Consider the following 19,409-nt stretch of genomic DNA (forward strand, 5'->3'; position numbering starts at 1 on the left):
ATCAGGATGCCTCCCGGACTGAAGGTACCACCGCAGGCAACTGTGGCTGGTTTGACAGTGCCACAGGCCTCCTGCAAACAGACATCAGGAAACTGGCCTGGTGAGTTTTGTTTCTCAGGGGAAAGGCCATCGTTCGTGTCCAGGGCCCGGTGGCCTGGAGTGGCCGGCTGCCTGCGGAAATTAATCCACCGATCAGGATGCCTCCCGGACCGAAGGTACCACCGCAGGCAACTGTGGCTGGTTTGACAGTGCCAAGTGCCTCCTGCAAACAGACATGAGGAACCTGGCCTGGTGAGTTTTGTTTCTCAGGGGAAAGGCCATCGTTCGTGTCCAGGGCCCGGTGGCCCGGAGTGGCCGGCTGCCTGCTGAAATTCCACACCGATCAGGATCCCTCCCGGACCGAAGGTACCACGACAGGCAACTGTGGCTGGTTTGACAGCGCCAAGTGCCTCCTGCAAATTGACATCTGGAACCTGGCCTGGTGCGTTTTGTTTCTCAGGGGAAAGGCCATCGTTCGTGTCCAGGGCCCGATGGCCTCCTGTGGCCGGCTGCCTGCTGAAATTCCGCGCCGATCAGGATGCCGCCCGGACCGAAGGTACCACCACAGGCAACTGTGGCTGGTTTGACAGTGCCAATTGCCGCCTGCAAACTGACAGCAGGAACCTGGCCTGGTGACTTTTGTTTCTAAGGGAAAGGCCATGGTTGATATCCAGGGCCCGGTGGCCCGGAGTGGCCGGCTGCCTGCTGAAATTCGGCACGGATCAGGATACGTCCTATATGTAAGGTGCCCCCCCAGGCAACTGTGGCTGGTTTGACAGTGCCAAGTGCCTCCTGCAAACTGACATCAGGAACCTGGCCTGCTGAATTTTGTTTCTAAGGGAAAAGCCATCGTTCGTGTCTAGGACCCGGTGGCCGGGAGTGGCCGGCTGCCTGCTGAAATTCCGCACCAATCAGGATGCCTCCCGGACTGAGGGAACCACTACAGGCAACTGAGGCTGGTTTGACAGTGCCAAGTGCCTCCTGCAAACAGAGATGAGGAACCTGGCCTGGTGAGTTTTGTTTCTCAGGGGAAAGGCCATCGTTCATGTCCAGGGCCCGATGGCCTGGAGTGGCCGGCTACCTGCTGAAATTCCGCACCAATCAGGATGCCTCCCGGACTGAAGGTACCACCGCAGGCAACTGTGGCTGGTTTGACAGTGCCACAGGCCTCCTGCAAACAGACATCAGGAAACTGGCCTGGTGAGTTTTGTTTCTCAGGGGAAAGGCCATCGTTCGTGTCCAGGGCCCGGTGGCCTGGAGTGGCCGGCTGCCTGCGGAAATTAATCCACCGATCAGGATGCCTCCCGGACCGAAGATACCACCGCAGGCAACTGTGGCTGGTTTGACAGTGCCAAGTGCCTCCTGCAAACAGACATGAGGAACCTGGCCTGGTGAGTTTTGTTTCTCAGGGGAAAGGCCATCGTTCGTGTCCAGGGCCCGGTGGCCCGGAGTGGCCGGCTGCCTGCTGAAATTCCACACCGATCAGGATCCCTCCCGGACCGAAGGTACCACGACAGGCAACTGTGGCTGGTTTGACAGCGCCAAGTGCCTCCTGCAAATTGACATCTGGAACCTGGCCTGGTGAGTTTTGTTTCTCAGGGGAAAGGCCATCGTTCGTGTCCAGGGCCCGATGGCCTCCTGTGGCTGGCTGCCTGCTGAAATTCCGCGCCGATCAGGATGCCGCCCGGACCGAAGGTACCACCACAGGCAACTGTGGCTGGTTTGACTGTGCCAAGTGCCTCCTGCAAACAGAGATGAGGAACCTGGCCTGGTGAGTTTTGTTTCTCAGGGGAAAGGCCATCGTTCGTGTCCAGGGCCTGATGGCCTGTAGTGGCCGGCTGCCTGCTGAAATTCCTCACCAATCAGGATGCCTCCCGGACCGAAGGTACCACCGCAGGCAACTGTGGCTGGTTTGACAGTGCCAAGTGCCTCCTGCAAACAGAGGTGAGGAACCTGGCCTGGTGAGTTTTGTTTCTCAGGGGAAAGGCCATCGTTCGTGTTCAGGGCCCGGTGGCCCGCAGTGGCCGGCTGCCTGCTGAAATTCCGCACGGATCAGGATACGTCCTATATGCAAGGTGCCGCCCCAGGCAACTGTGGCTGGTTTGACAGTGCCACGTGCCTCCTGCAAACTGACACCAGGAACCTGGCCTGGTGCGTTTTGTTTCTCTGTGGAAAGGCCATCGTTCGTGTCCAGGGCCCGGTGGCCCGGAGTGGCCGGCTGCCTGCTGAAATTCCGCACCGATCAGGATGCCTCCCGGGCCGAAGGTACCACCACAGGCAACAGTGGCTGGTTTGACAGTGCCACGTGCCTCCTGCAAACTGACATCAGGAACCTGGCCTGGTGAGTTTTGTTTCTCTGGGGAAAGGCCATCGTTCCTGTCCGGGGCCGGGTGGCCCCGAGTGGCCGGCTGCCTGCTGAAATTCCACACAGATCAGGATATGTCCCAGATGCAAGGTGCCCCCACAGGCAACTGTGGCTGGTTTGACAGTGCCAAGTGCCTCCAGCAAACTGACATCAGGGACCTGGCCTGGTGAGTTTTCTTTCTCAGGGGAAAGGCCATCGTTCATGTCCAGGGCCCGGTGGCCCGGAGTGGCCGGCTGCCTGCTGAAATTCCGCACCGATTAGGATACATCCCAGATGCAAGGTGCCCCCAGAGGCAACTGTGGCTGGTTTGACAGTGCCACGTGCCTCCTGCAAACAGACATCAGGAACCTGGCCTGGTGCGTTTTGTTTCTCAGGGGAAAGGCCATCGTTCGTGTCTAGGGCCCGGTGGCCAGGAGTGGCCAGCTGCCTGCTGAAATTCCGCACCGATCAGGATTCCTCCTACATGCAAGGTGCCCCCACAGGCAACTGTGGCTGGTTTGACAGTGCCAACTGCCTCCTGCAAACTGACATCAGGAACCTGGCCTGGTGCGTTTTGTTTCTCAGGGGAAAGGCCATCGTTCGTGTCCAGGGCCCGGTGGCCCGGAGTGGCCGGCTTCCTGATGAAATTCCGCGCCGATCAGGATGCCGCCCGGACCGAAGGTACCACCACAGGCAACTGTGGCTGGTTTGACTGTGCCAAGTGCCTCCTGCAAACAGAGATGAGGAACCTGGCCTGGTGAGTTTTGTTTCTCAGGGGAAAGGCCATCGTTCGTGTCCAGGGCCTGATGGCCTGTAGTGGCCGGCTGCCTGCTGAAATTCCTCACCAATCAGGATGCCTCCCGGACCGAAGGTACCACCGCAGGCAACTGTGGCTGGTTTGACAGTGCCAAGTGCCTCCTGCAAACAGAGGTGAGGAACCTGGCCTGGTGAGTTTTGTTTCTCAGGGGAAAGGCCATCGTTCGTGTCCAGGGCCCGGTGGCCGGGAGTGGCCGGCTGCCTGCTGAAATTCCGCACGGATCAGGATACGTCCTATATGCAAGGTGCCGCCCCAGGCAACTGTGGCTGGTTTGACAGTGCCAAGTGCCTCCTGCAAACTGACATCAGGAACCTGGCCTGCTGAATTTTGTTTCTCAGGGGAAAGGCCATCGTTCGTGTCCAGGGCCCGGTGGCCCGGAGTGGCCGGCTGCCTGCTGAAATTCCACACCGATCAGGATCCCTCCGGGACCGAAGGGACCACCACAGGCAACTGTGGCTGCTTTGACAGCGCCAAGTGCCACCTGCAAATTTACATCTGGAACCTGGCCTGGTGACTTTAGTTTCTAAGGGAAAGGCCATGGTTTAGATCCAGGGCCCGGTGGCCCGGAGTGGCCGGCTGCCTGCTGAAATTCCGCACCAATCAGGATGCCTCCTACATGCAAGGTGCCCCCACAGGCAACTGTGGCTGGTTTGACAGTGCCAAGTGCCTCCAGCAAACTGACACCAGGAACCTGGCCTGGTGCGTTTTGTTTCTCTGGGGAAAGGCCATAGTTCGTGTCCAGGGCGCGATGGCCTGGAGTGGCCGGCTGCCTGCTGAAATTCCGCACCGATCAGGATGCCTCCCGGACCGAAGGTACCACCGCAGGCAACTGTGGCTGGTTTGACAGTGCCACGTGCCTCCTGCAAACTGACACCAGGAACCTGGCCTGGTGAGTTTTGTTTCTCTGTGGAAAGGCCATCGTTCGTGTCCAGGGCCCGGCGGCCCGGAGTGGCCGACTGCCTGCTGAAATTCTGCACCGATCAGGATGCCTCCCGGGCCGAAGGTACCACCACAGGCAACTGTGGCTGGTTTGACAGTGCCACGTGCCTCCTGCAAACTGACATCAGGAACCTGGCCTGGTGAGTTTTGTTTCTCTGGGGAAAGGCAATCGTTCCTGTCCGGGGCCGGGTGGCCCCGAGTGGCCTGCTGCCTGCTGAAATTCCACACAGATCAGGATGCCTCCCGGACTGAAGGTACCACGACAGGCATCTGAGGCTGGTTTGACAGTGCCAATTGCCGCCTGCAAACTGACAGCAGGAACCTGGCCTGGTGACTTTTGTTTCTAAGGGAAAGGCCATGGTTGATATCCAGGGCCCGGTGGCCCGGAGTGGCCGGCTGCCTGCTGAAATTCCGCAGGGATCAGGATACGTCCTATATGTAAGGTGCCCCCCCAGGCAACTGTGGCTGGTTTGACAGTGCCAAGTGCCTCCTGCAAACTGACATCAGGAACCTGGCCTGCTGAATATTGTTTCTAAGGGAAAAGCCATCGTTCGTGTCTAGGACCCGGTGGCCTGGAGTGGCCGGCTGCCTGCTGAAATTCCGCACCAATCAGGATGCCTCCCGGACTGAGGGAACCACTACAGGCAACTGAGGCTGGTTTGACAGTGCCAAGTGCCTCCTGCAAACAGACATGAGGAACCTGGCCTGGTGAGTTTTGTTTCTCAGGGGAAAGGCCATCGTTCATGTCCAGGGCCCGATGGCCTGGAGTGGCCGGCTACCTGCTGAAATTCCGCACCAATCAGGATGCCTCCCGGACTGAAGGTACCACCGCAGGCAACTGTGGCTGGTTCGACAGTGCAACAGGCCTCCTGCAAACAGACATCAGGAAACTGGCCTGGTGAGTTTTGTTTCTCAGGGGAAAGGCCATCGTTCGTGTCCAGGGCCCGGTGGCCTGGAGTGGCCGGCTGCCTGCGGAAATTAATCCACCGATCAGGATGCCTCCCGGACCGAAGGTTCCACCGCAGGCAACTGTGGCTGGTTTGACAGTGCCAAGTGCCTCCTGCAAACAGACATGAGGAACCTGGCCTGGTGAGTTTTGTTTCTCAGGGGAAAGGCCATCGTTCGTGTCCAGGGCCCGATGGCCTGGAGTGGCCGGCTGCCTGCTGAAATTCCACACCAATCAGCATGCCTCCCGGACTGAAGGTACCACGACAGGCGTCTGCGGCTGGTTTGACATTGCCAGTTGCCGCCTGCAAATTGACAGCAGGAACCTGGCCTGGTGAGTTTTGTTTCTCTGGGGAAATGGGATGGTTCCTAGCCAGGGCCCGGTGGCCCGGAGTGGCCGGCTTCCTGATGAAATTCCGCACGGATCAGGATGCCTCCTATATGCAAGGTGCCCCCACAGGCAACTGTGGCTGGTTTGACAGTGCCAAGTGCCTCCTGCAAACTGACATCAGGAACCTGGCCTGCTGAATTTTGTTTCTCAGGGGAAAGGCCATCGTTCGTGTCCAGGGCCCGGTGGCCCGGAGTGGCCGGCTGCCTGCTGAAATTCCACACCGATCAGGATCCCTCCCGGACCGAAGGTACCACGGCAGGCAACTGTGGCTGGTTTGACAGCGCCAAGTGCCTCCTGCAAATTGACATCTGGAACCTGGCCTGGTGCGTTTTGTTTCTCAGGGGAAAGGCCATCGTTCATGTCCAGGGCCCGATGGCCTCCTGTGGCCGGCTACCTGCTGAAATTCCGCGCCGATCAGGATGCCGCCCGGACCGAAGGTACCACCACAGGCAACTGTGGCTGGTTTGACTGTGCCAAGTGCCTCCTGCAAACAGACATGAGGAACCTGGCCTGGTGAGTTTTGTTTCTCAGGGGAAAGGCCATCGTTCGTGTCCAGGGCCTGATGGCCTGTAGTGGCCTGCTGCCTGCTGAAATTCCTCACCAATCAGGATGCCTCCCGGACCGAAGGTACCACCGCAGGCAACTGTGGCTGGTTTGACAGTGCCAAGTGCCTCCTGCAAACAGAGGTGAGGAACCTGGCCTGGTGAGTTTTGTTTCTCAGGGGAAAGGCCATCGTTCGTGTCCAGGGCCCGGTGGCCGGGAGTGGCCGGCTGCCTGCTGAAATTCCGCACGGATCAGGATACGTCCTATATGCAAGGTGCCGCCCCAGGCAACTGTGGCTGGTTTGACAGTGCCAAGTGCCTCCTGCAAACTGACATCAGGAACCTGGCCTGCTGAATTTTGTTTCTCAGGGGAAAGGCCATCGTTCGTGTCCAGGGCCCGGTGGCCCGGAGTGGCCGGCTGCCTGCTGAAATTCCACACCGATCAGGATCCCTCCGGGACCGAAGGGACCACCAGAGGCAACTGTGGCTGCTTTGACAGCGCCAAGTGCCACCTGCAAATTTACATCTGGAACCTGGCCTGGTGACTTTAGTTTCTAAGGGAAAGGCCATGGTTTAGATCCAGGGCCCGGTGGCCCGGAGTGGCCGGCTGCCTGCTGAAATTCCGCACGGATCAGGATGCCTCCTACATGCAAGGTGCCCCCACAGGCAACTGTGGCTGGTTTGACAGTGCCAAGTGCCTCCAGCAAACTGACACCAGGAACCTGGCCTGGTGCGTTTTGTTTCTCTGGGGAAAGGCCATAGTTCGTGTCCAGGGCGCGATGGCCCGGAGTGGCCGGCTGCCTGCTGAAATTCCGCACCGATCAGGATGCCTCCCGGACCGAAGGTACCACCGCAGGCAACTGTGGCTGGTTTGACAGTGCCAAGTGCCTCCTGCAAACTGACACCAGGAACCTGGCCTGGTGAGTTTTGTTTCTCTGTGGAAAGGCCATCGTTCGTGTCCAGGGCCCGGCGGCCCGGAGTGGCCGACTGCCTGCTGAAATTCTGCACCGATCAGGATGCCTCCCGGGCCGAAGGTACCACCCCAGGCAACTGTGGCTGGTTTGACAGTGCCACGTGCCTCCTGCAAACTGACATCAGGAACCTGGCCTGGTGAGTTTTGTTTCTCTGGGGAAAGGCCATCGTTCCTGTCCGGGGCCGGGTGGCCCCGAGTGGCCTGCTGCCTGCTGAAATTCCACACAGATCAGGATGCCTCCCGGACTGAAGGTACCACGACAGGCATCTGCGGCTGGTTTGACAGTGCCAATTGCCGCCTGCAAACTGACAGCAGGAACCTGGCCTGGTGACTTTTGTTTCTAAGGGAAAGGCCATGGTTGATATCCAGGGCCCGGTGGCCCGGAGTGGCCGGCTGCCTGCTGAAATTCCGCACCAATCAGGATGCCTCCCGGACTGAAGGTACCACGACAGGCGTCTGCGGCTGGTTTGACATTGCCAGTTGCCGCCTGCAAATTGACAGCAGGAACCTGGCCTGGTGAGTTTTGTTTCTCTGGGGAAATGGGATGGTTCCTAGCCAGGGCCCGGTGGCCCGGAGTGGCCGGCTTCCTGATGAAATTCCGCATGGATCAGGATGCCTCCTATATGCAAGGTGCCCCCACAGGCAACTGTGGCTGGTTTGACAGTGCCAAGTGCCTCCTGCAAACAGAGATGAGGAACCTGGCCTGCTGAATTTTGTTTCTCAGGGGAAAGGCCATCGTTCGTGTCCAGGGCCCGGTGGCCTGGAGTGGCCGGCTGCCTGCTGAAATTCCACACCGATCAGGATCCCTCCCGGACCGAAGGTACCACGACAGGCAACTGTGGCTGGTTTGACAGCGCCAAGTGCCTCCTGCAAATTGACATCTGGAACCTGGCCTGGTGCGTTTTGTTTCTCAGGGGAAAGGCCATCGTTCGTGTCCAGGGCCCGGTGGCCCGGAGTGGCCGGCTGCCTGCTGACATTCCGCACCGATCACGATGCCTCCCGGACCGAATGTACCACCGCAGGCAACTGTGGCTGGTTTGACAGTGCCAAGTGCCTCCTGCAAACTGAGATGAGGAACCTGGCCTGGTGAGTTTTGTTTCTCAGGGGAAAGGCCATCGTTCGTGTACAGGGCCCGATGCCCTGGAATGGCCGGCTGCCTGCTGAAATTCCGCACCGACCAGGATGCCTCCCGGACTGAAGGAACCACGACAGGCAACTGTGGCTGGTTTGACAGTGCCAAGTGCCTCCTGCAAACTGACAGCCGGAACCTGGCCTGGTGAGTTTTGTTTCTCTGGGGAAAGGCCATGGTTCCTAGCCAGGGCCCGGTGGCGCGGAGTGGATGGCTGCCTGCTGAAATTCCGCGCGGATCAGGATGCCTCCTACATGCAAGGTGCCCCCACAGGCAACTGTGGCTGGTTTGAAAGTGCCAAGTGCCTCCAGCAAATTGACATAAGGATCCTGGCCTGGTGGGTTTTGTTTCTCAGGGGAAAGGCCATCGTTCGTGTCCAGGGCGCGGTGGCCAGGAGTGGCCAGCTGCCTGCTGAAATTCCGCACCGATCAGGATTCCTCCTACATGCAAGGTGCCCGCACAGGCAACTGTGGCTGGTTTGACAGTGCCAACTGCCTCCTGCAAACTGACATCAGGAACCTGGCCTGGTGCGTTTTGTTTCTCAGGGGAAAGGCCATCGTTCGTGTCCAGGGCCCGATGGCCTGGAGTGGCCGGCTGCCTGCTGAAATTCCGCGCTGATCAGGATGCCGCCCGGACCGAAGGTACCACCACAGGCAACTGTGGCTGGTTTGACAGCGCCAAGTGCCTCCTGCAAACAGAGATGAGGAACCTGGCCTGGTGAGTTTTGTTTCTCAGGGGAAAGGCCATCGTTCGTGTCCAGGGCCCGATGGCCTGGAGTGGCCGGCTGCCTGCTGAAATTCCACACCAATCAGGATGCCTCCCGGACTGAAGGTACCACGACAGGCGTCTGCGGCTGGTTTGACATTGCCAATTGCCGCCTGCAAATTGACAGCAGGAACCTGGCCTGGTGAGTTTTGTTTCTCTGGGGAAATGGGATGGTTCCTAGCCAGGGCCCGGTGGCCCGGAGTGGCCGGCTGCCTGCTGAAATTCCGCACGGATCAGGATGCCTCCTATATGCAAGGTGCCCCCCAGGCAACTGTGGCTGGTTTGACAGTGCCAAGTGCCTCCTGCAAACTGACATCAGGAACCTGGCCTGCTGAATTTTGTTTCTCAGGGGAAAGGCCATCGTTCCTGTCCAGGGCCCGGTGGCCCGGAGTGGCCGGCTGCCTGCTGAAATTCCACACCGATCAGGATCCCTCCCGGACCGAAGGTACCACGACAGGCAACTGTGGCTGGTTTGACAGCGCCAAGTGCCTCCTGCAAATTGACATCTGGAACCTGGCCTGGTGCGTTTTGTTTCTCAGGGGAAAGGCCATCGTTCGTGTCCAGGGCCCGGTGGCCCGGAGTGGCCAGCTGCCTGCTGAAATTCCGCACCGATCAGGATTCCTCCCGGACCGAAGGTACCACCGCAGGCAACTGTGGCTGGTTTGACAGTGCCAAGTGCCTCCTGCAAACTGAGATGAGGAACCTGGCCTGGTGAGTTTTGTTTCTCAGGGGAAAGGCCATCGTTCGTGTACAGGGCCCGATGCCCTGGAATGGCCGGCTGCCTGCTGAAATTCCGCACCGATCAGGATGCCTCCCGGACTGAAGGAACCACGACAGGCAACTGTGGCTGGTTTGACAGTGCCAAGTGCCTCCTGCAAACTGACAGCCGGAACCTGGCCTGGTGAGTTTTGTTTCTCTGGGGAAAGGCCATGGTTCCTAGCCAGGGCCCGGTGGCGCGGAGTGGGCGGCTGCCTGCTGAAATTCCGCACGGATCAGGATGCCTCCTACATGCAAGGTGCCCCCACAGGCAACTGTGGCTGGTTTGAAAGTGCCAAGTGCCTCCAGCAAATTGACATAAGGATCCTGGCCTGGTGGGTTTTGTTTCTCAGGGGAAAGGCCATCGTTCGTGTCCAGGGCGCGGTGGCCAGGAGTGGCCAGCTGCCTGCTGAAATTCCGCACCGATCAGGATTCCTCCTACATGCAAGGTGCCCCCACAGGCAACTGTGGCTGGTTGGACAGTGCCAAGTGCCTCCTGCAAACTGACATCAGGAACCTGGCCTGGTGCGTTTTGTTTCACAGGGGAAAGGCCATCGTTCGTGTCCAGGGCCCGATGGCCTGGAGTGGCCGGCTGCCTGCTGAAATTCCGCGCCGATCAGGATGCCGCCCGGACCGAAGGTACCACCACAGGCAACTGTGGCTGGTTTGACAGTGCCAAGTGCCTCCTGCAAACAGAGATGAGGAACCTGGCCTGGTGAGTTTTGTTTCTCAGGGGAAAGGCCATCGTTCGTGTCCAGGGCCCGATGGCCTCCTGTGGCCGGCTGCCTGCTGAAATTCCGCGCCGATCAGGATGCCGCCCGGACCGAAGGTACCACCACAGGCAACTGTGGCTGGTTTGACTGTGCCAAGTGCCTCCTGCAAACAGAGATGAGGAACCTGGCCTGGTGAGTTTTGTTTCTCAGGGGAAAGGCCATCGTTCATGTCCAGGGCCTGATGGCCTCCTGTGGCCGGCTGCCTGCTGAAATTCCGCGCCGATCAGGATGCCGCCCGGACCGAAGGTACCACCACAGGCAACTGTGGCTGGTTTGACTGTGCCAAGTGCCTCCTGCAAACTGACATCAGGAACCTGGCCTGCTGAATTTTGTTTCTCAGGGGAAAGGCCATCGTTCGTGTCCAGGGCCCGGTGGCCCGGAGTGGCCGGCTGCCTGCTGAAATTCCACACCGATAAGGATCCCTCCCGGACCGAAGGTACCACGACAGGCAACTGTGGCTGGTTTGACAGCGCCAAGTGCCTCCTGCATATTGACATCTGGAACCTGGCCTGGTGCGTTTTGTTTCTCAGGGGAAAGGCCATCGTTCGTGTCCAGGGCCCGGTGGCCCGGAGTGGCCGGCTGCCTGCTGACATTCCGCACCGATCAGGATGCCTCCCGGACCGAAGGTACCACCGCAGGCAACTGTGGCTGGTTTGACAGTGCCAAGTGCCTCCTGCAAACAGACATGAGGAACCTGGCCTGGTGAGTTTTGTTTCTCAGGGGAAAGGCCATCGTTCATGTCCAGGGCCCGATGGCCTGGAGTGGCCGGCTGCCTGCTGAAATTCCACACCAATCAGGATGCCTCCCGGACTGAAGGTACCACGACAGGCGTCTGCGGCTGGTTTGACATTGCCAGTTGCCGCCTGCAAATTGACAGCAGGAACCTGGCCTGGTGAGTTTTGTTTCTCTGGGGAAATGGGATGGTTCCTAGCCAGGGCCCGGTGGCCCGGAGTGGCCGGCTTCCTGATGAAATTCCGCACGGATCAGGATGCCTCCTATATGCAAGGTGCCCCCACAGGCAACTGTGGCTGGTTTGAAAGTGCCAAGTGCCTCCAGCAAATTGACATAAGGATCCTGGCCTGGTGGGTTTTGTTTCTCAGGGGAAAGGCCATCGTTCGTGTCCAGGGCGCGGTGGCCAGGAGTGGCCAGCTGCCTGCTGAAATTCCGCACCGATCAGGATTCCTCCTACATGCAAGGTGCCCCCACAGGCAACTGTGGCTGGTTTGACAGTGCCAACTGCCTCCTGCAAACTGACATCAGGAACCTGGCCTGGTGCGTTTTGTTTCTCAGGGGAAAGGCCATCGTTCGTGTCCAGGGCCCGATGGCCTGGAGTGGCCGGCTGCCTGCTGAAATTCCGCGCCGATCAGGATGCCGCCCGGACCGAAGGTACCACCACAGGCAACTGTGGCTGGTTTGACAGTGCCAAGTGCCTCCTGCAAACAGAGATGAGGAACCTGGCCTGGTGAGTTTTGTTTCTCAGGGGAAAGGCCATCGTTCGTGTCCAGGGCCCGATGGCCTGGAGTGGCCGGCTGCCTGCTGAAATTCCACACCAATCAGGATGCCTCCCGGACTGAAGGTACCACGACAGGCGTCTGCGGCTGGTTTGACATTGCCAGTTGCCGCCTGCAAATTGACAGCAGGAACCTGGCCTGGTGAGTTTTGTTTCTCTGGGGAAATGGGATGGTTCCTAGCCAGGGCCCGGTGGCCCGGAGTGGCCGGCTTCCTGATGAAATTCCGCACGGATCAGGATGCCTCCTATATGCAAGGTGCCCCCACAGGCAACTGTGGCTGGTTTGAAAGTGCCAAGTGCCTCCAGCAAATTGACATAAGGATCCTGGCCTGGTGCGTTTTGTTTCTCAGGGGAAAGGCCATCGTTCGTGTCCAGGGCCCGGTGGCCCGGAGTGGCCGGCTGCCTGCTGAAATTCCGCACCGATCAGGATGCCTCCCGGACCGAAGGTACCACCGCAGGCAACTGTGGCTGGTTTGACAGTGCCAAGTGCCTCCTGCAAACTGAGATGAGGAACCTGGCCTGGTGAGTTTTGTATCTCAGGGGAAAGGCCATCGTTCGTGTCCAGGGCCAGATGGCCTGGAGTGGCCGGCTGCCTGCTGAAATTCCGCACCGATCAGGATGCCTCCCGGGCCGAAGGTACCACCACAGGCAACTGTGGCTGGTTTGACAGTGCCACGTGCCTCCTGCAAACTGAGATGAGGAACCTGGCCTGGTGAGTTTTCTTTCTCAGGGGAAAGGCCATCGTTCATGTCCAGGGCCCGGTGGCCCGGAGTGGCCGGCTGCCTGCTGAAATTCCGCACCGATTAGGATACATCCCAGATGCAAGGTGCCCCCACAGGCAACTGTGGCTGGTTTGACAGTGCCACGTGCCTCCTGCAAACAGACATCAGGAACCTGACTTGGTGCATTTTGTTTCTCAGGGGAAAGGCCATCGTTCGTGTCCAGGGCCCAGTGGCCTGGAGTGGCCGGCTGCCTGCTGAAATTAATCCACTGATCAGGATGCCTCCCGGACCGAAGGTACCACCGCAGACAACTGTGGCTGGTTTGACAGTGCCAAGTGCCTCCTGCAAACAGACATGAGGAACCTGGCCTGGTGAGTTTTGTTTCTCAGGGGAAAGGCCATCGTTCAGGTCCAGGGCCCGGTGGCCCGGAGTGGCCGGCTGCCTGCTGAAATTCCGCACGGATCAGGATGCCTCCTACATGCAAGGTGCCCCCACAGGCAACTGTGGCTGGTTTGACAGTGCCAAGTGCCTCCTGCAAACTGACACCAGGAACCTGGCCTGGTGCGTTTTGTTTCTCAGGGGAAAGGCCATCGTTCGTGTCCAGGGCCCGGTGGCCCGGAGTGGCCGGCTGCCTGCTGAAATTCCGCACCGATCAGGATACATCCCAGATGCAAGGTGCCCCCACAGGCAACTGTGGCTGGTTTGACAGTGCCAAGTGCCTCCTGCAAACTGACATCAGGAACCTGGCCTGCTGAATTTTGTTTCTCAGGGGAAAGGCCATCGTTCGTGTCCAGGGCCCGGTGGCCCGGAGTGGCCGGCTGCCTGCTGAAATTCCACACCGATCAGGATCCCTCCCGGACCGAAGGTACCACGACAGGCAACTGTGGCTGGTTTGACAGTGCCAAGTGCCTCCTGCAAACAGAGATGAGGAACCTGGCCTGGTGAGTTTTGTTTCTCAGGGGAAAGGCCATCGTTCGTGTCCAGGGCCCGATGGCCTCCTGTGGCCGGCTGCCTGCTGAAATTCCGGGCCGATCAGGATGCCGCCCGGACCGAAGGTACCACCACAGGCAACTGTGGCTGGTTTGACTGTGCCAAGTGCCTCCTGCAAACAGAGATGAGGAACCTGGCCTGGTGAGTTTTGTTTCTCAGGGGAAAGGCCATCGTTCGTGTCCAGGGCCTGATGGCCTCCTGTGGCCGGCTGCCTGCTGAAATTCCGCGCCGATCAGGATGCCGCCCGGACCGAAGGTACCACCACAGGCAACTGTGGCTGGTTTGACTGTGCCAAGTGCCTCCTGCAAACTGACATCAGGAACCTGGCCTGCTGAATTTTGTTTCTCAGGGGAAAGGCCATCGTTCGTGTCCAGGGCCCGGTGGCCCGGAGTGGCCGGCTGCCTGCTGAAATTCCACACCGATAAGGATCCCTCCCGGACCGAAGGTACCACGACAGGCAACTGTGGCTGGTTTGACAGCGCCAAGTGCCTCCTGCAAATTGACATCTGGAACCTGGCCTGGTGCGTTTTGTTTCTCAGGGGAAAGGCCATCGTTCGTGTCCAGGGCCCGGTGGCCCGGAGTGGCCGGCTGCCTGCTGACATTCCGCACCGATCAGGATGCCTCCCGGACCGAAGGTACCACCGCAGGCAACTGTGGCTGGTTTGACAGTGCCAAGTGCCTCCTGCAAACAGACATGAGGAACCTGGCCTGGTGAGTTTTGTTTCTCAGGGGAAAGGCCATCGTTCATGTCCAGGGCCCGATGGCCTGGAGTGGCCGGCTGCCTGCTGAAATTCCACACCAATCAGGATGCCTCCCGGACTGAAGGTACCACGACAGGCGTCTGCGGCTGGTTTGACATTGCCAGTTGCCGCCTGCAAATTGACAGCAGGAACCTGGCCTGGTGAGTTTTGTTTCTCTGGGGAAATGGGATGGTTCCTAGCCAGGGCCCGGTGGCCCGGAGTGGCCGGCTTCCTGATGAAATTCCGCACGGATCAGGATGCCTCCTATATGCAAGGTGCCCCCACAGGCAACTGTGGCTGGTTTGACAGTGCCAAGTGCCTCCTGCAAACTGACATCAGGAACCTGGCCTGCTGAATTTTGTTTCTCAGGGGAAAGGCCATCGTTCGTGTCCAGGGCCCGGTGGCCCGGAGTGGCCGGCTGCCTGCTGAAATTCCACACCGATCAGGATCCCTCCCGGACCGAAGGTACCACGACAGGCAACTGTGGCTGGTTTGACAGCGCCAAGTGCCTCCTGCAAATTGACATCTGGAACCTGGCCTGGTGCATTTTGTTTCTCAGGGGAAAGGCCATCGTTCGTGTCCAGGGCCCGGTGGCCCGGAGTGGCCGGCTGCCTGCTGACATTCCGCACCGATCAGGATGCCTCCCGGACCGAAGGTACCACCGCAGGCAACTGTGGCTGGTTTGACAGTGCCAAGTGCCTCCTGCAAACTGAGATGAGGAACCTGGCCTGGTGAGTTTTGTTTCTCAGGGGAAAGGCCATCGTTCGTGTACAGGGCCCGATGCCCTGGAATGGCCGGCTGCCTGCTGAAATTCCGCACCGATCAGGATGCCTCCCGGACTGAAGGAACCACGACAGGCAACTGTGGCTGGTTTGACAGTGCCAAGTGCCTCCTGCAAACAGACATGAGGAACCTGGCCTGGTGAGTTTTGTTTCTCTGGGGAAAGGCCATGGTTCCTAGCCAGGGCCCGGCGGCGCGGAGTGGGCGGCTGCCTGCTGAAATTCCGCACGGATCAGGATGCCTCCTACATGCAAGGTGCCCCCACAGGCAACTGTGGCTGGTTTGAAAGTGCCAAGTGCCTCCAGCAAATTGACATAAGGATCCTGGCCTGGTGGGTTTTGTTTCTCAGGGGAAAGGCCATCGTTCGTGTCCAGGGCGCGGTGGCCAGGAGTGGCCAGCTGCCTGCTGAAATTCCGCACCGATCAGGATTCCTCCTACATGCAAGGTGCCCCCACAGGCAACTGTGGCTGGTTTGACAGTGCCAACTGCCTCCTGCAAACTGACATCAGGAACCTGGCCTGGTGCGTTTTGTTTCTCAGGGGAAAGGCCATCGTTCGTGTCCAGGGCCCGATGGCCTGGAGTGGCCGGCTGCCTGCTGAAATTCCGCGCCGATCAGGATGCCGCCCGGACCGAAGGTACCACCACAGGCAACTGTGGCTGGTTTGACAGTGCCAAGTGCCTCCTGCAAACAGAGATGAGGAACCTGGCCTGGTGAGTTTTGTTTCTCAGGGGAAAGGCCATCGTTCGTGTCCAGGGCCCGATGGCCTGGAGTGGCCGGCTGCCTGCTGAAATTCCACACCAATCAGGATGCCTCCCGGACTGAAGGTACCACGACAGGCGTCTGCGGCTGGTTTGACATTGCCAATTGCCGCCTGCAAATTGACAGCAGGAACCTGGCCTGGTGAGTTTTGTTTCTCTGGGGAAATGGGATGGTTCCTAGCCAGGGCCCGGTGGCCCGGAGTGGCCGGCTTCCTGATGAAATTCCGCACGGATCAGGATGCCTCCTATATGCAAGGTGCCCCCACAGGCAACTGTGGCTGGTTTGAAAGTGCCAAGTGCCTCCAGCAAATTGACATAAGGATCCTGGCCTGGTGCGTTTTGTTTCTCAGGGGAAAGGCCATCGTTCGTGTCCAGGGCCCGGTGACCCGGAGTGGCCGGCTGCCTGCTGAAATTCCGCACCGATCAGGATGCCTCCCGGACCGAAGGTACCACCGCAGGCAACTGTGGCTGGTTTGACAGTGCCAAGTGCCTCCTGCAAACTGAGATGAGGAACCTGGCCTGGTGAGTTTTGTATCTCAGGGGAAAGGCCATCGTTCGTGTCCAGGGCCAGATGGCCTGGAGTGGCCGGCTGCCTGCTGAAATTCCGCACCGATCAGGATGCCTCCCGGGCCGAAGGTACCACCGCAGACAACTGTGGCTGGTTTGACAGTGCCAAGTGCCTCCTGCAAACAGACATGAGGAACCTGGCCTGGTGAGTTTTGTTTCTCAGGGGAAAGGCCATCGTTCAGGTCCAGGGCCCGGTGGCCCGGAGTGGCCGGCTGCCTGCTGAAATTCCGCACGGATCAGGATGCCTCCTACATGCAAGGTGCCCCCACAGGCAACTGTGGCTGGTTTGACAGTGCCAAGTGCCTCCTGCAAACTGACACCAGGAACCTGGCCTGGTGCGTTTTGTTTCTCAGGGGAAAGGCCATCGTTCGTGTCCAGGGCCCGGTGGCCCGGAGTGGCCGGCTGCCTGCTGAAATTCCGCACCGATCAGGATACATCCCAGATGCAAGGTGCCCCCACAGGCAACTGTGGCTGGTTTGACAGTGCCAAGTGCCTCCTGCAAACTGACATCAGGAACCTGGCCTGCTGAATTTTGTTTCTCAGGGGAAAGGCCATCGTTCGTGTCCAGGGCCCGGTGGCCCGGAGTGGCCGGCTGCCTGCTGAAATTCCACACCGATCAGGATCCCTCCCGGACCGAAGGTACCACGACAGGCAACTGTGGCTGGTTTGACAGCGCCAAGTGCCTCCTGCAAATTGACATCTGGAACCTGGCCTGGTGCGTTTTGTTTCTCAGGGGAAAGGCCATCGTTCGTGTCCAGGGCCCGGTGGCCCGGAGTGGCCGGCTGCCTGCTGACATTCCGCACCGATCAGGATGCCTCCCGGACCGAAGGTACCACCGCTGGCAACTGTGGCTGGTTTGACAGTGCCAAGTGCCTCCTGCAAACTGAGATGAGGAACCTGGCCTGGTGAGTTTTGTTTCTCAGGGGAAAGGCCATCGTTCGTGTACAGGGCCCGATGCCCTGGAATGGCCGGCTGCCTGCTGAAATTCCGCACCGATCAGGATGCCTCCCGGACTAAAGGAACCACGACAGGCAACTGTGGCTGGTTTGACAGTGCCAAGTGCCTCCTGCAAACTGACAGCCGGAACCTGGCCTGGTGAGTTTTGTTTCTCTGGGGAAAGGCCATGGTTCCTAGCCAGGGCCCGGTGGCGCGGAGTGGGCGGCTGCCTGCTGAAATTCCGCACGGATCAGGATGCCTCCTACATGCAAGGTGCCCCCACAGGCAACTGTGGCTGGATTGACAGTGCCAAGTGCCTCCTGCAAAAAGACATGAGGAACCTGGCCTAGTGAGTTTTGTTTCTCAGGGGAAAGGCCATCGTTCGTGTCCAGGGCCCGGTGGCCCGGAGTGGCCGGCTGCCTGCTGAAATTCCACACCGATCAGGATCCCTCCCGGACCGAAGGTACCACCACAGGCAACTGTGGCTGGTTTGACAGTGCCAAGTGCCTCCTGCAAATTGACATCTGGAACCTGGCCTGGTGACTTTAGTTTCTAAGGGAAAGGCCATGGTTTAGATCCAGGGCCCGGTGGCCTGGAGTGGCTGGCTGCCTGCTGAAATTTCGCACGGATCAGGATGCCTCCTACATTCAAGGTGCCCCCACAGGCAACTGTGGCTGGTTTGACAGTGCCAAGTGTCTCCTGCAAACTGACAGCAGGAACCTGGCCTGGTGAGTTTTGTTTCTCTGGGGAAAGGCCATGGTTCCTAGCCAGGGCCCGCTGGCCCGGAGTGGCTGGCTGCCTGCTGAAATTGCGCACGGATCAGGATGCCTCCTACATGCAAGGTGCCCCCACAGGCAACTGTGGCTGGTTTGAAAGTGCCAAGTGCCTCCAGCAAATTGACATAAGGAACCTGGCCTGGTGCGTTTTGTTTCTCAGGGGAAAGGCCATCGTTCGTGTCCAGGGCCCGGTGGCCCGGAGTGGCCGGCTGCCTGCTGAAATTCCGCACCGATCAGGATGCCTCCCGGACCGAAGGTACCACCGCAGGCAACTGTGGCTGGTTTGACAGTGCCAAGTGCCTCCTGCAAACTGAGATGAGGAACCTGGCCTGGTGAGTTTTGTATCTCAGGGGAAAGGCCATCGTTCGTGTCCAGGGCCAGATGGCCTGGAGTGGCCGGCTGCCTGCTGAAATTCCGCACCGATCAGGATGCCTCCCGGGCTGAAGGTACCACCACAGGCAACTGTGGCTGGTTTGACAGTGCCACGTGCCTCCTGCAAACAGACATCAGGAACCTGGCCTGGTGCATTTTGTTTCTCAGGGGAAAGGCCATCGTTCGTGTCCAGGGCCCAGTGGCCTGGAGTGGCCGGCTGCCTGCTGAAATTAATCCACTAATCAGGATGCCTCCCGGACCGAAGGTACCACCGCAGACAACTGTGGCTGGTTTGACAGTGCCAAGTGCCTCCTGCAAACAGACATGAGGAACCTGGCCTGGTGAGTTTTGTTTCTCAGGGGAAAGGCCATCGTTCGTGTCCAGGGCCCGATGGCCTGGAGTGGCCAGCTGCCTGCTGAAATTCCGCACCAATGAGGATGCCTCCCGGACCGAAGGTACCACGACAGGCATCTGCGGCTGGTTTGACAGTGCCACGTGCCTCCTGCAAACTGACATCAGGAACCTGGCCTGGTGAGTTTTGTTTCTCAGGGGAAAGGCCATCGTTCAGGTCCAGGGCCCGGTGGCCCGGAGTGGCCGGCTGCCTGCTGAAATTCCGCACGGATCAGGATGCCTCCTACATGCAAGGTGCCCCCACAGGCAACTGTGGCTGGTTTGACAGTGCCAAGTGCCTCCTGCAAACTGACACCAGGAACCTGGCCTGGTGCGTTTTGTTTCTCAGGGGAAAGGCCATCGTTCATGTCCAGGGCCCGGTGGCCCGGAGTGGCCGGCTGCCTGCTGAAATTCCGCACCGATCAGGATACATCCCAGATGCAAGGTGCCCCCA

This window comes from Passer domesticus, chromosome W, assembly GCF_036417665.1.
Source record: "Passer domesticus isolate bPasDom1 chromosome W, bPasDom1.hap1, whole genome shotgun sequence".
NCBI classification, from domain to species: domain Eukaryota; kingdom Metazoa; phylum Chordata; class Aves; order Passeriformes; family Passeridae; genus Passer; species Passer domesticus.